The sequence below is a fragment of the Microcaecilia unicolor genome, chromosome 1, assembly GCF_901765095.1.
Source record: "Microcaecilia unicolor chromosome 1, aMicUni1.1, whole genome shotgun sequence".
NCBI classification, from domain to species: Eukaryota; Metazoa; Chordata; class Amphibia; order Gymnophiona; family Siphonopidae; genus Microcaecilia; species Microcaecilia unicolor.
Window position 1 is genome coordinate 50,042,881 of NC_044031.1, and position 17,244 is coordinate 50,060,124.

A 17,244-nucleotide genomic window follows, 5' to 3' on the forward strand; every position below is an offset into this window, starting at 1 on the left:
AACATAAAAACATAAGTGTTACCATCAGTGCTTTTTTTGTAGAAAAAAAAGGTGCCGGTACTCATTATGGGCAGGGTCACCACATATGGTCCCACCCCTATGATAGCCACATCCACATTAGCCACACCCCTTATACCAGCCATGTCGCATATAAACAGACATCCTTGAAAATATTATACTAGTATAGGAGAAAAAAATAACATGATTGTTTTTCATTATAAATAATTTCTGTAAGCTGTTACAGCTCCAGTATACCCAGTGCAAAATAAGACAGCAGATGTAAATTCTCAAATTGGACATATTCCAAACACTAAAATGAAAATAAAATGATTTTTTCAACCTTTGTTGTCTGGTGACTTTGTTTTTCTATCCATATTGGTCCCAGTCTCTGATTCTGCTGCTCTCTATCTGTTCTCTTAACTCCGTTTCCAGGGCTTCCTTTCCATTTATTTCTTTACTTTCCTCCTTTCTTCTTCATTTCTTGCCCTGCATCTATAAGTAAAAGCTGGGTCCTCCTCCATGGAATTGACTGGAGGAGGTATAACGTGGATCCAGCTTTTGCCTATTTTCTTCATCCATGTGCAGTTTTTCTCCTCTCTTCCCTTTCCCTCATTTCCATCCATGTGCATCTTCTTCTTTTTTCTTTCCTCCCCTCCATCCATGTCCAGCACTTCTCCTCTCTCCTTCCCTCCATCCATGTCCAGCATTTCTCATCTCTCTTCCCTCCCCTGTATCCGTACAAAGCAATAATTCTTTCTCCCCTCTCCTCCATCCAAGACCAGCATTTCTCCTCTCTCCCCGCCAACACCTCCATCCATCCATGTCCAGCAATTCTCCTCTCTACCTGCCCTCTCCTCCCATCCACGTCAATCTCCTTCCTGTCTTCCCTCCCCTCCATCCATGTCCAGCATGTCTCTTCTCTCCCCTGCCCTCCCATGTCCAGTGATTCTCCTCTCTCCCCTGCCCTCCCCTGTCCATGTCCAGCAATTCTCTCTTCCCTGCCCTCCCTTCTCATCCATGCCCAGCGATTCTGCTCTCGCACCTGCCCATGTCCAGCAATTATCTCTTCCCTGCCCTCCTCTCCCTTCCCCTCCATGTCCAGCATGTCTCCTCTCTCCCCTGCCCTCCCCTCTCATCCATGTCCAGCAATTCTCTCTCTCCTCCCCTCCATGTCCAGCATGTCTCCTCTCTCCCCTGCCTTCCCCTCTCATCCATGTCCAGCAATTCTCTCTCCCCTGCCCTTCCCCCTCCATGTCCAGCATGTCTCCACTCTCCCCTGCCCTCCCCTCATCCATGCCCAGCAATTCTCCTCTCTCCCCTGCCGTCTCCTGTCCATGTCCAGCATGTCTCCTCTCCCCCCTGCCCTCCCCTTCATTTCCAGTGATTCTCCTCTCTCCCCTCCCCTGCCCTCCATGTCCAGCATGTCGCCTCTCTCCCTTGCCCTCCCCTCTCATCCAAGTTGCAGAGAACCGGCAGTGAAGGCAGCAGTGCTCACTGAGGCAGGCACGCAGACAGGTTCGCCTCCTCTCGCGTCGCTCCCCTCTCAGTGCGTCCCGCCCTCAAAGGTGGGAAGCGCTGAGAGGGAAGCAATGTGAGAGGAGACGAACCTGCCTGCATGCCTGCCTCAGTGAGCACTGCTGCCTTCACTTCCGGTTTGCCGCGACTTGGAGAGGGGAGGGCAGGGGGAGAGGCGACATGCTGGACACGGAGGGGAGAGAGAGTTGCTGGACATGGAGGGGAGGGCAGGGGAGAGAGGAGAATCGTGACTTCGGGTAATGAAACTTTTGGAGCATGGGAGCAGGAATGGAAGGGAGCAGGTAAGTGAGGGACCTCAGGAAAAAGGTGCCAGTACGCCGTACTGGCGGGTACCGGCACAAAAAAAGCACTGGTTACCATCCTGGGACAGATCGAAGGTCCATCAAGCCCAGCATCCTGTTTCCAACAGTGGCCAATCCAGGTTACAAGTACCTGGCAAGATCCCAAAACTGTAAAATACATTTTATGCTGCTTATCCTAGAAATAAGCAGTGCATTTGCCCCAGGAGACCGGGTGATGTAAAAAATTTGAATCCAATTTCCCCTTTCTCACACAGTCATCATTCTGTGTATACTCAAAACAAAGCAAACAAATCTATGAGCTGCTGTATCCACATTGAGGGGCATTTTCGAAAGGGATGTCCAAGTTGCGATTTGGACGTCCTTGCAAAACGGCAAAATCCAGGGGTGGGGAAACACGTATTTTTGAAACAAGATAGATGTCCATCTTTTATTTCAATACAGACAGAGAGGGTACTACAGTATACAAGCAAGCAAGTCCAAGGAAAAAAGCAACACTGGGCCTTCAGAACTAGGACAACAGGAGTACTTTATTGATCAGTGACCCGACACGGGCCGTGTTTCGGCGCTAACAAAGGCGCCTGCCTCAGGGGTCGATATGTTGACGCAATAGCGTGCAGATGACAAGGCACGATTGCCTTGAACCACTGGGAAATGGTCTATAATCGTGGTGGCGAGAAAAATGCTAATAGCGCTCGCAATATCTCCTGTGTTCTGATAAGTCTTATGTTGTTGCGCCAAAAAGCGCTGAGAGGCGCTAACTCCAATTGAAGATTAGTTCTCTATGGCAAAAATACCATCAGGGACGTCCAGATCCTTAAATTTGGACATCCCTAGATTTGGTCGTACCTAGACATGGATGTTTCTGACTTTCGGCCATTTTCGAAACCAAAGACATAGTAACATAGTAACATATTAGATAACGGCAGAAAAAGACCTGCACGGTCCATCCAGTCTGCCCAACAAGACAACTCATGTGTGCTACCTTTTGTGTATACCCTACTTTGATTTGTACCTATGCTCTTCAGGGCACAGACCGTATAAGTCTGCCCAGCACTATCCCTGCCTCCCAACCTCCAGTCCCACCTCCCACCACTGGCTCTGGCACAGACCGTATAAGTCTGCCCAGCACTATCCCCACCTCCCACCACTGGCTCTGGCACAGACTGTATAAGTCTGCCCAGCACTATCCCTGCCTCCCAACCTCCAGCCCTGCCTCCCACCACTGGCTCTGGCACAGACCATATAAGTCTGCCCCGCACTATCCCCGCCTCCCAACCTCCAGCCCCGCATCCCACTCCCGGCATGTCAAAAATGGCCAAATGCAAGCCATTTGGTCATGGGAGGAGCCAGCATTTCTAGTGCACTAGTCCCTCTGACATGCCAGGACAACAACCGGGCAACCTAGGGGGCACTGTAGTGGACTTCATAAATTACTCCCAGGAACATAGCTCCCTTACCTTGTGTGCTGAGCCCCCCAAAACCCACTACCCACAACTGTACACCACTACCATAGCTCTTAGGGGTGAAGGGGGGCACATATATATGGGTACAGTGGGTTTGTGGTGGGTTTTGGAGAGCTCGGTGTTTCCTCCACAAATGTAACAGGCAGGGGGTATGGGCCTGGGTCCGCCTGTCTGAAGTGCAGTACCGACTAAAACTGCTCCAGGGTCCTGCATGCACTGTCATGGTCCTGAGTATGACATCTGAGGCTGACACGACATATTTTTAAAGATGTTTGAGGGTGGGAGAGGGTTAGTGTCCACTGGGGGAGTAACGGGAGATCATCCCCGATTCTCTCTGATCATTTCGGGCACCTTTTTGTGCCTTAGTCGTAAGAAAAACAGGTCTGGGTGAAAACGTCCAAGTGTTCGTCAGGGACGTCCTTGTTGTTTACAATTATGGGTCAAGGACATCAAGTGTTAGGCACGCCCAAGTCCTGCCTTCGCTATGTCTCCGACAGGCCCCCTTGAACTTTGGCCATCCTTGCGACGGAGTGCAGTCGGAGACGTCTTAAATCGAGTTTCAATTATACCGATTTGGACGTCCCTGGGAGAAGGACATCCATCTTCCGATTTATGTCGAAAGATGGACGTCCTTCTCTTTTGAAAATGAGCCCCATTGTTATTCTTTATTGTTGGCAGCATTTTTATTTAAATATAAATAAATGCTAGCCATTTACTTGCTACGAAAGTACAGAGACACAAAAATGGGAACCATGTATCTACCATACAGGACAAAATGGGGGAGATCCATATAGATATGCCAACTATTCATACACTATTTCAGGGCTTTTATTCATAGCTTTATATGCCTGACATTGCACCTACAGACTCTGACCTCACTGATTACTTAGTTCAGATTTAGTTACCAAAACTCTCTTCAGTAGAGGGAGAGACTTTGACCCATCCGATCACTATGGATGAACTATGTGGGTTATTAAGGAGCTTCCACTGGGTAAGGCCCCGAGGTGTGATGAGTTTTCCAACAAATTTTATAAGTGCTTTGCAAAGGTTTTGGGCCCGCTGTTACTCTGGGTTTTTCATAGAGAATTGCAAGAGCTTTCATATTCCTGGTGGCTGGCCTTAATCACAATTATTGCAAAACCTTGGAAGTACCCTCTTCTCTGTGACTCTTATCACCCAATCTCTTTATTGAACACCGACTATAAAAACTTTTTAGCAAAATCTTGGCTGCCTGTCTTAAAAAGGTATTGCCCCAGTTGGTTCATGAAAACCATGCAGGGTTTGTTCATGGGCACCAAATCCTTGATAAAATTTGTAAAATGCTACAACTGATATATCAGGCTAGGAAGGACGGCGCTACGTTGCTTTTGCTTTCGCTTGACGCAGAGAAGGCATTTGATCATATACTTTGGCCTTTTTTGTTTGGAGTGTTGCGCAAGTGCAGGGTGAGGGACCAGTATTAGGCCTGGTTGAACCTTCTCTATATGAATCCAATGAGCAGTCTCAGGATTAATGGAACCTACACATCTGCTTTTGCTCTTCATAGGGGCATGCGGAAGGGACTGTGCACTTTCGTCCTTACTCTTTGCCTTGGTGCTAGAATTTCGTGAGTCTATTCTGAAATCATAGGGAGATGTGGGAGCGATTCAGGGTCAGGAAGAGCATAAGCTATTATTATTTATGGATGATGTGCTGTGTACGCTGATTAGGCCTCGGGAGTCCCTAGCCTGCTTAAATGACATCCTTCGGGAGTATGGTTGGGTCTCTGACTTTAAAATCAATATGCACAAATCTGAAATTCTTAATATTACTATTGGTCCTGAGGAGGCTGCAGTCTTAAAACAGCAGTTTCCATTTTGGTGGAGTGCTCAGTGGATTTGATATTTGGGTATTAATATTACGCCCACTCTCGATGGATTATATGAAGCTATTTTCCCTTCCAAGGTACAGGACCTGTTTGCAGATCTTGATCATTGGGAGGGCTTAATTTATCATGGATTGGATGCATACAGGCTATCAAAATGATGCTGGTACCCAAGCTCCTTTACTTGTTTCTGGCTCTTTCCTTACCAATTCCAGAGGTGTTTTTTGTCATGCTGCATAAAAGAGCTTTTATATACTTTTTTTTTGTTACATTTGTACCCCGTGCTTTCCCACTCATGGCAGGCTCAATGCAGCAATAGAGGGTTAAGTGACTTGCCCAGAGTCACAAGGAGCTGCCTGTGCCTGAAGTGGGAATCAAACTCAGTTCCTCAGTTCCCCAGGAGCAAAGTCCACCACCCTAACCGCTAGGCCACTCCTCCACTTTGGAGAAGACAACCCCCAAGGGTTCATCGGTCTATGTTATATTAGCCTAAGGCGGGGGCGGGGGCATGGGTGTTCCCAATTTCAAGTTGTACTGCCAAGCTGCTCAATTGTGTATCTTATCAGAGTGGGTTTCCCAGTCCTCTTGAGCTTGGGTTCATTTCGAGCAGGCCTGGGAGGGCAATATCCTGCTTGGGCTATGGTTTGGCTCCCCAGGAAAAATCTGGGTAAATTGGCTAAATCTGCCTCCCTCTGGCATTAGTTTTATTCTTAACACATTATGGGGTCCTTTTACAAAGGCACGCTGAAAAGTGGTTTGGGTAGTGTAGGCATGGGTTTTGGGCACATGCCAATCCATTTTTCAGCATGCCTGTAAAAAAGCCTCTTTTTTTTCCCCCTGAAAATCAAAATTGCCGCGCATCCATTTTGGGTCTCTGACGTTACCGCCAGCTGTAGACTTAGCAGTAAAGAATTTGGGTGGTAAGAACCTACGAGTGTCAGATGCCACACGCCAGAAAATAAAAAGTATTTTTTCAGATGTGCATATTGGATGCGAGCCAAAAATGAAATTACCACAAGAGCTACGTGGTAGTCAGGTGGTAAGTCGATTTTGGTGCACGTTGGGCATGAGTAGACGCTTACACGGCTTAGTAAAAGGGGCCCTGGATCAGTTGCAGGACCGATATTTTCCTGGCAGGTTTTTTGCAAATGGCTATCAGTAGCGCCCCAGGCTTTGCCCCAGATAAATTAGATTCTACCTTTAGGATAAGGGAATGGCAAGTCTTAGGACTCTTGACCAGGTATGGGAAAAGGGAGAATTGCTACCTTCCTCAGAATATGGGATAGCTGCTAATCAGATTTTTTATTATAGGCAACTGAGAGACTTTTTGTTGCGTAGGGCACAAGAGGAGCTTGGGTTAGCTGAAACTATCCTGAAGAAAGCTTTGAAAGGGGATGAGGCTGGAGGCTCTATTACTAAGTTGTATAAGGCCTTACTTATCTCACCTTCCCCTATTTGGTATTATAATATTCAAAAATGGGAGAGGGATTTGGGCACTCAGTGGGAATATTGTCAATGGGAAATTATTTTTAAATATCTTTTAAAGGTTTCTATTGCGAGTAGTCTAGTGGAAAATAGTTATAAAATTTGTATCGCTGGTACTACACTCTGTATCATCTTTCTCAGATCTTTAAAACTGGCATTGACCTGTGCTGCAGGGGCGTAGCCAGACTACAGATTTTGGGTGGGCCTAGGCAAGAAGTGGGTGGGCACCATGTTCTCCCCCCCCCCCCCTAAAAAAATATATCTCAGCAGGTGGGAAAATGCTTCTTTCCACCTTTTCAGTCTGCAGCAGGCATGTTCAGAAAACAGAGCATGAGCAGGTGCCGGTATCATGGAGAGTACTGTTTACATTACCATCAAGGGGAAGTCTTCAGCTGGCTGAGCTTGGGATCCCCACCAGCTACCACCAAATGTGTGCTACTGTTGGGTGGGCCTGAGTCCTAAGTTGGTGGGCCCTAGCCTACCCAGGCCCACCTGTGGCTACGCCACTGCTGTGCTGGAGAGGCTGTGGCCTACGGGGAGGGGGGGGGGGGATGTATCATATATGGTAGACATGTCTAGTGATGCAATCATTTTGGTGCAATGTGCTCCAGACATTTCAGCAGATTATGCATACTCAGTATCCAACTTGGGCTTCAGTCCTGCTTACTTCATTTTAAGCCTTATGGAGTAAAACCTGAATGTCATAAGCTGGCTACACGCTTTTTTACAGCTGGCAGATTGGTTGTGGCAGCAGCCTGGAACTACTCTACTGCCCCTCCGTTGGATATGGTACTTCATAAAATGGACTGTATGTATATCTGATGAATAAAGTGACAGCCCATAGGACTGGTCTTTTGCTCAACTTCCACAATGTCTGGGATAGATACCATCAATGGAGATCGCCCACTTTGCAGAGGTGCTTTCTTACTATATTTGGCCTGAGGTGTTATTTTCTCTTTCCGAGACATTGGAGGGTCTGATTTACATTCACAGCATTACTGTTAGAGACAATATATCTGGGTAATTTCGGAAGTGAGAGGGAGGGGGATTGGGGAGTTTAAATTGACATGTGTTATTAATAATACTCTAAAGTAAACAGGGAAACCAAACTCAAAAGATAATAATCCAACCTAATTAAGGAGTTTGAGAGATAGTAGTTAGTTTGTGGGTGTCTTACTAAATTATGGTAAGGACTCCAACACGGAAATCCTAAAGATCCAAATAATCAAAGGTTCCGTTTTGATTATTTGGATCTTTAGGATTTCTGTGTTGGAGTCCTTACCATAATTTAGTAAGACACCCACAAACTAACTACTATTCCTCAAACTCCTTTATTAGGTTGCTTGTGTTATTAATGCCATATAGTGGATAAGCTGTTCTCTTACCATAAATACGTAATACCAAGATTAAAAAAAAAAAAAAAATGGTTATAGAGACATTGATGCAGATCAGAGGGGTAACTTACTAGTTAGAGCAGTGGGTTGAGCACCAGGGGACCCAGGTTCAAATCCCACTTCGCTGTTTGTGATTTTGCTTTAAATTGTGAGCCCTCCGGGACTAGAAAAATACCTAATGTACCTGAATGTACACCACTTCAATAGCTTCAGGCTTGCGGGTGTCTTATATAATCACTTAGGAGTCCTTTTACAAAGCTGCGGTAAAAAGTGGCACATGCCGGGCCAGTTTTTACCGCATCTGCAAAAAAGGGCTTGTTAAAAAAAATGGGACAGGAAAAGGGCATATGGTAAAACTGAAACCAGCGCGAGCCTAAAACCAGCCTGAGCCCTTAACGCCACCCATTGATCTAGCGGCAAGTGCTCACACTCTACATGCGTGGTGACCAGTCGGCACACGTCAACTGCTGATTACCACCGGAAAAGCCGCGCTTGGGAGGAAATAAATACATAAATCATCCAGGCGTTATGGACAAATCTGAAATTACCGCCGGGGGGCACGGTAGCTTGACAGTAGTCTCATTTTGGTGCACGCTGCATGCGTGTAGAGCCTAATGTGCTTCTGTAAAAGGGCCCGTTACTTAAGGTATTTTTCTGTCTCTGGAGGGCTCACAATAATAAAAAAAAAAGCTGAAATGGGTTTTGAACTTGGGTCATTTGGAGCACAATCCATTGCGCTAACCATTAGGCTACTCCTCAGATCTGCATAGTGCTCTGTTAAGACATCAGAGACCATGAAACAAGTACTCTAAAACTTGTTTTTTCTTATTCATTTAACACCATGAACTCAGGTGATCTTGGACTACGAAGAACACAAGGAAGAATGTGTGACCAAACATGTCTCTTTGCAGCAGACCGCTAAAACCGAAACGCCCGCTTCAAATTGAACAAAATTTCATTCTGCATGACATGAAAGCTGAAGTCTGCCTTGAGGGAGAGGAAAGAGGTATCATAAACCGATCCACTTGGCATGGCCGATTTCTAGTTGCGTTCAGCTCAGATTTCTCACATTAGATATGCTTTTTGCCACATTCCTACACAGTTGTATTGAGGAGTTTGAAAGGGCTAAGTGATAAAACATGTTAGTACATTGTACTGTAAGGAATGCATTTCTACAGGGAAGATGTGCATCCCAGATTAAGGTTACCTAAGACCTGGAACATCTTTTAAGGCTAAAAGTGCCCTTCCATTCCATGTTCAATTTACCGATGAGGTACTTCAGCCATTTTATTTTGCCTTCTGAAAAAAAAATTACAAATTCTTTTCTTCTTTTTTTTTTTTTTGACCCAGCTTCAGTGGATTCGGTTGAATGCACAACTTTTTTTTTTTTTTACTCTTTCCCAGCTGAGTTTCTCTATATCATTGTATGTTTGGCTCTCTTGTCATCTTTTGGATTTTTGCCTCCAATATTTTGTGTACTGGTTCTCATTCTGCCTCATCCCACTAGTGCTGCTTATCCATGTTCTGTTCAGTAATCTGTTATTTCAGAGCACTATATCCCATGATTTTAAATATCTTCTCACTTGGCAAGAAGCTGTGCTGAGACCATTGAGCCCAGCATTCTCCTTATTTATTATTCTTGAATATTTGAGCTCTGATTTTGTTAAAATATGTGCATCTTTTACTAACATCAAATGTATTCAGATCTGAAGATATGAACCATCCTATCCACACTGTAAGAAAGATCCCCTTTTATGAGTGGATGTGTGCTCATAATCCTTGAGAAAATTCTGCTGCACTGGTGTGAGAATGAATTCATTTTGTGTGTACTGTGATAGAATTGTGAAATTGGTAGGGATGAGTAAGCAGAAAAATTATTTCATGTTATTTCCCATGTCTTTTATGGAAATTTTTTCATTTTGCCAGTTTCTGATAATAGTGCACACTCTGAAAATAGTGCACTCTTTTTCCTAGTTTGCTCTTGCACATTGGTTCACGCATGCATGGTGCTTCTACTATTTGTAACAGGTGCACATTCTTTCTGAGATAATGCACCCTCTTTCCACATAGTGTTCACTGTTTGCAAATAGTGCACACTATCAGCAAATTACAAGACATGAAAGGCCCTGTTTACTGAGGTGCACTAGCGTTTTTAGCACACGCTACATGCTAGAGACACCCATATATTTCTATGGGTGTCTCTAACATTAGCACGTGCTAATGTTCAGTGCACGCTAAAAACGCTAGCGCGCCTATAGCACGGCTTAGTAATCAGAACCCAAAACGTCATGTTTTATCTTCTTCTTTTCATTTGGTAATGACATGCAACAGCATAGGATAGGTCATTGTAAACACCCCATCCCTAAAAATAAGTCATTTTATTGATTTTGTTTCCTGGGTTTTATTTTAGGTCATTTTTCATGATATAACATAGTAAATGTTGACAGATAAAGACCTGCAGTTTATCAAATCTGGCACTTCTTCATTAATCTGTCTCTCCATACCAGTTTCGGGGCACAAACCATAGTCTGCCCAACACCGGTCTCCAACTACTGGAGTTGTTGAAGCCTTCTCTAGCCTTGATCATAATCTGCTTTTGCCACTTATGGGACCCAGACCATAGAAGTCTGCCTGGCCTTGATCTTAGTTTTCAACCTCTGAAGCTGCCATCAAACCTAACTCCAGCTATGAGGTTATTTAAGTTTTGCTTTAATTGGATTTATCCTTTTTCTATATAGTGTTCCTCTGTGTTTATCCCATGCATTCTTGAATTCCGTCACTGTATTTGTCATCACAACCTCCCATGGGAGGGTATTCCAGGCATCCACCACCCTGTTCAGAAGGAATGGATCCTAAGGAGCTTAGCCGAGATTGGGTGGCAGAGCCGGTGGCGGGAGGCGGGGATGGTGCTGGACAGACTTATATGGTCTGTGCCAGAACCGGTGGTGGGAAGCGGGGCTGGTGGTTGGGAGGCGGGGATAGTGCTGGGCAGACTTACACGGTCTGTGCCCTGAAAAGGACAGGTACAAATCAAGGTAAGGTATACACAAAAAGTAGCACATATGAGTTTATGTTGTTGGGCAGACTGGATGGACCATGCAGGTCTTTTTCTGCCGTCATCTACTATGTTACTATGTTTTTCTATGTTACTATCCACCACCCTTTCTGTGAAAATTATTTCCTGACATTGCTCATAAGTCTCCCAACCTGTAACCTCAACTCATGACCGCTAGTTGTACCACTTCCCCATCTCTGAAAAAGATTATCTTACATATTAATACCTTTTAAGTATTTAAATGTCTGTATCATATCCCTTATCCCTCCTTTCGTCTAGGGTATACATATTGAAGTCTTCAAGTCTCTTCTCATACGTCTTTTTGCACAAGCCCCATATCATTTTTCTCACCTTCCTCTGAACTGCCTCAAGTCTTTTGTTGTCCTTAGCGAGATACAGCTTCCAAATTTGAACACAATACTCCAAATGGGGCCTCATCAATGACTTGTACAAAGACATTAACACCTCCTTTCTTCTACTGGATATACCTCTCTATGCAGCCTAGCATCCTTCTGGCTCACCTTTTCACAATGTTTCACTGTCTTAAGATCCTCCAGCACTATCACCCCAAGATCTCTGTCCCAATCTGTGCTTATCAGCCACTCACCCCCTAGCAAATACAATTCTTTTCAGTTTCTACACCCCATGTGCATCACTCTATGCTTCTTTGCATTCAATTTTAACTGCCAAACATTAGATCATTCTTCTATTCTTTTTAGATCACTTCTCATGTTGTCCATTCCCTCTGGGGTGTCCTCTCTTTTGCAAAGCTATGTCATCCACAAAAAAGGCAAACTTTTCCTTCTAACTCTTCAGCAATGTCACTCACAAATATGTTTGAACACAATCAGCCCCTGATTGTGGCACTCTGTTACTCATCTTTCATTCCTTTGAGTGAATTCCATTCACTACCACCCACTGCTGTCTGTCAGTCAGTCAACCAGTTTCCAATCCAGTTCACCACCTCATTCAATTTGTCCACAACCCTCCTATGTTGTCAAAGGCTTTGCTGAAGTCCAAATAGACCGCATCTAGCGTATGCCCTTGATCCAGTTCTCTGGGGGTCAAATAAATCAATATTTGCTTAACACAATTTTCCTTTGGTAAAACTATGCTGCTTCGGATCTTGTAAGCCATTTGATTCTATGAATTGTACTGTCCTTTCCTTCAGCAGTGCCTCCATAATTTTTTCTACCATCAAAGTGAGGCTTACCGGCCTGTAGTTTCCTAGTTCTCCTCTGTCGCCATTTTTGTGGACAGGAACCACATCTGCCCTTCTCAAATCCCATGGAATCTCCCCTATCTCCAAGGATCTATTATACAAATCTTTAAGAGGGTCCACCAGAATCACTTTGAGTTCCTTCAGTATTCTTGGATGCATCTCATCCAGCCCCATGGTTTTGTCCACTTTCAGTTTTTCCAGTTGTTCATAAACACTTTCTTCCATGAATGGTGCAATATCTATTCCACTCTGTTGTCAGATCTGTCTACAAGATTTTCTTCTGTAAACACAGAACAGCAGTATTTGTTAATATGTCTTCCTTTTCCTTATCAGTCTCCTCATATCAGTCATCAGCAGCTTTCAGTCTCAAAATTCTATTTCTAGCCTTCCTCCTTTCGCCAATATACCTGAAAAAATAATTGTCACCTCTCTTTATATCTCTAGCCATTTTTCTTCTACCTGTGCTGTTACCAGCTGTATTTCTCTCTTAATTTCTTTGAGTTTTACGTGGTATTATTTTCTATAAGCTTCTGTGTTCTTCTATAGTTAACAAATACTACCTGTTTTGCCGTTATTCCTTCAGATGCTTGTTAGGAGAACAATAATGTTTTCTATTTCCTCTTCCTTTTGTTTACTTTCTGATGTAAAGATCCATTGCTATTTTTATTGCTCATTTCAGCTTGGACCACTGACTTTACGCTTCTTGCATATCCTCCCGTCATGTTAGCTCTTTCCTTAGGTACTTCCTCGTTTTACTAACATCAGCATGTAGACTACTTTGAGATAAAATCACATATTATATTAATAAGCAATAAGTAAGTCAATTGCTCTAAGGCACAGGTCCTCGACCCGGTCCTTGGGACACACCCATCCAGTCAAGTTTTCAAGATACCCAAAATGAATATCCATGAGATTGGGTTTGCATATAATGGAGGCAGTGCATGCAAGTTTATCTCATGATATTCATTGTGGATATCTTGAATACCATGCTGGCTTGTTGTGTCCCAAGGACTAGGTTGAGAACACCTGCCTAATAGCAATTGACATACTTATTGCATATTTATATAATACTAGGAAAGAAGGCCCGTTTCTCTGAGCAATGAAATGGGCACTAGCTTTTTTTTGGGGGGGGGGTGACTCACGGAGATCAGTGGCGATTTTCCTGGGCCACCCCGTGGCTCATCGCGGTTGTAGGTGGTTCGTTTGCCGCCACTGTTGTTAGCGTTGCTCTGTGTGGGTGTCGATTTTCCTGTGCCGCCCTCGACATCATCGCGTTTTGATGCGAGGGCGGAGCACAGGTACAGTAATAAAACTCACCCTCAACGTTTGCTCCGCCCTCGTTGTCATGACGTTTGACGCGAGGGCAGGGCCTGGTGGCTTCACCACCATGATCCTTCGAACCTGAAAGAACTGTTGTCAGTGGCTTGGCTTCACTGATGTCAGTGTCCTCAGAACGTTGAGGGTGAGTTTTATTATAGTAGATGTGATTCTTACTATAGGGGTTCTTAGGCGAATAATTGGAAAACTTTGCTATCCATTTCAAATAGCTTTAGGAATCTCATTTAGTTGCCTAGTGCTGAAAAATGGTGCTAAGCTTCTAACTCCTTCTCTCCCACCCAAATTTGCCCCCCATTGCTAAAACTTTTTACATGACTAAATTTAGGAGTTTTACTGAAACTTTGAGCATAAACTTAGGTACTCAAACCTAGTAAACTTTCAAAAAGTGGAGGAGTGGCCTAGTGGTTAGGGTGGTGGACTTTGGTCCTGAGGAACTGAGTTCAGTTCCCACTTCAGGCACAGGCAGCTCCTTGTGACTCTGGGCAAGTCACTTAACCCTCCATTGCCCCATGTAAGCCGCATTGAGCCTGCCATGAGTGGGAAAGCACGGGGTACAAATAAAATAGATACTATTGGAGATTCTACATGGAATGTTGCTACTATTGGAGATTCTACATGGAATGTTGCTATTCCACTAGCAGCATTCCATGTAGAAGCCTGCGTGGCCACATTGGTGATCTGCAAGGGCAGACTTCTACATGGAATGTTGCTAGTGGAATAGCAACATTCCATGTAGAATCTCAAATAGTAGCAACAGTGGAGGAGTGGCCTAGTGGTTAGGGTGGTGGACTTTGGTCCTGAGGAACTGAGTTCAGTTTCCACTTCAGACACAGGCAGCTCCTTGTGACTCTGGGCAAGTCACTTAACCCTCCATTGCCCCATCTAAGCCGCATTGAGCCTGCCATGAGTGGGAAAGCACGGGGTACAAATATAAAAAAAAAAAAAAGGTACGATTTAGGAGTTGAAGAATATATGCTTTAAACATGATTAGGGGAGTAGCCTAGTATGCTGAGAACCAGGGAAGCCTGATTCATAGCCTGCAACTGCTCTTTGTAATCTTGGGCAAGTTATTTAACTCTCTATTGCCTCAGGTACAAATAGATTGGAGCTCTCCAGGGACAGGGAAATAACTAGAATATCTGACTGTATCTGACCTTGAGCTACTACTGAATAAGATGTGAGCTAAACCCAAATAAATACATTGCACAAAGTGTGTTTTATTGAAGCAATGTTTGTTTAATAAAACACGAATATCCATTTTAATGCACAGTATTTCAATAATGATCTTGGCCCAAATGCAGTTTTCATCAGGATATGTTAGCTATACGTTAGCTTGACAAAAGTGCAGTTGTGATGACTTCCTCAATATATATTCATTTTGCTACGATAACTGTTTATTATTTAAAGAAAAGACTGAATGACCATGACAAATAAACTATGCATTCTTTCTTGCTGAGTAACTGAATTTAAATCTCCTGAGTTTTTTTTTTTACTACATTCCTCTTCTCACACAGTACTGCTCGTCTGCATACTTTAAAGAACGATTTACACTTTGTCACTGCCTCCACCTGTTCATTATCTCTACATCGAACCTTGACAGATACAATTTAAAATGCCCCTTTTTTGACTAGATGCAATGACTAGCAATCCATATTATCTGAAAACTACCATAGTGATGCTTCTCAATTCATACTGACATTTATTTGTTCTATAAATCAGCCAATCTATTTGGCCTCAATTCACCGAAAGGTTTTTGGATTCTGCAGGGTGAGGAGGGGGTGGGATGTGGGACCTGTCCAGCACTTGCTGTACAAGTAATTTACAGGCTGGTTGTCAAAAGGTTTTATGCTTCTGTCTTTGAAAGTTAGGCTCCTACATTGGTTTTTTTTTTTTTTTATTTACTAGGAAACTGTCTGTATTTAAGGGTGTAAGAAGTGGGTAGTGCTCTCTCTTGCCTCATGCCGTGACAATGTTCTTTAGACTTATTGAAAATTGGCTAGGAGCTAGTGTGATTAACACTATATCTAGCCTTTTAATTAAATAAACAAAGTGTAGCAGTGAGTTAAGCACTTGCTGTGCGGCCATTTCCTGAAGGATCCCTTACCGCCTCCTATTTAGGAGGCGGTAAGGGCTCCTGCACTAACCCGGTGGTAACCAGGCAGCGCGTGGCACTGCCCAATTACCGCCGGGTAAACCCCCGGCACAAAAAAAAATAATAATAATTTGAGTGCCAGAAATGGCACAAGGCACACACCGGTACTACCTCCGGGTTCCTGTGGTAGCCCAGCAGTAGGGCTGATTTGCTGAATGCCATTGCTGTAGTAGCCTTACCGTGGCTTAGTAAAAGGGCACCTTAGACTTACAAAGTTACACCTTAGACTTATAAAGCCTATGGAACTTTGTAAGTCTAAGATGTCCTTTTACTAAGGTGTGCTAACAGATTTAGCATGTGCTTACAATTAGCGTGTGTTAAGATGCCCAGAGGAAATGAGTGACTTATCATTTAGCGCGTGCTAAACCTATTAGCGCACCATAGTAAAAGGACCCCTAAGTGCCTTGAAAATGAGCCTCATAGCAAGCTATGCTTTCTTATGTTATGATACGTTATGTTATTTGGGACTTATAGCCTGCCAAATCTTCATTACTGAATTTGAGGCTGCGTAAAAGTACTGATTCAAATCACTAGGATGTTACAATAAATGTGAAACTAATACTAATAAAAGCACAACTAATTATTGTTAGGAAACAAATATGTTTTTAAAGGTCTTTCTAAAAGCAAATACATTTGATAGAGAATGCAGCTCCGAGGGTAAACCATTGCACAGACGAACTGCAGAAAATAAAAAAATGATCTAGAAAATAAAGCTTTAAAACAAATTCCTTTAGCAGATGGAAAAGCCAACATTAAACAATTACATGTCCTTGATAGTACTGAGCTTTTTAACAGCTTAAAGCTGTACACAAGATCAACGTAACGAAAGCCATGAAGACATTTAAATACCAGACATAACTTAAATTTGTAAGTCTATGTGCTTTGAAAATGAGCCTCTAGATGAACCAAGAACAAACAAACAAAATAATTTTGCCTTGTGCACATCCCTAGTAAATAGGCCTCATTGAGAATTTGTGCTATTTAACATACGTTAAAAATGCACTAACGGTGGTTTGCTGTTTTTGCTTCTCTTTGCAAAACTACTCATTTGAATACCTTCCAAAGCTACGAAAATAGTTTCCCATTAAAGTTTTGAATTTTACAAATCTGGGTTTTCTAGCCCATTATAAACCATAAAGTTGTATTTCTCTGTTTATCACTCTCCTCTCAACTACCCACACCCATCCTGTTAGACTATCAATGAAATGAAATGCTTTGATGTACCCAACCCCCACCTTGCCAGACTGTCATTGAAATGCTTTGAAGCTTCACTTATATATACTATCAACTAACACATTTGCTTATTTCCGATCTGACGAAGAAGGGCAACCTTCGAAAGCTAATCAAGAAATGTATTGAGTTATGTCCAATAAAAAAAGGTATCATCTTATTTTCTTTTCCATGTTTTATTTTGTTTGATTTCTATAGATTCT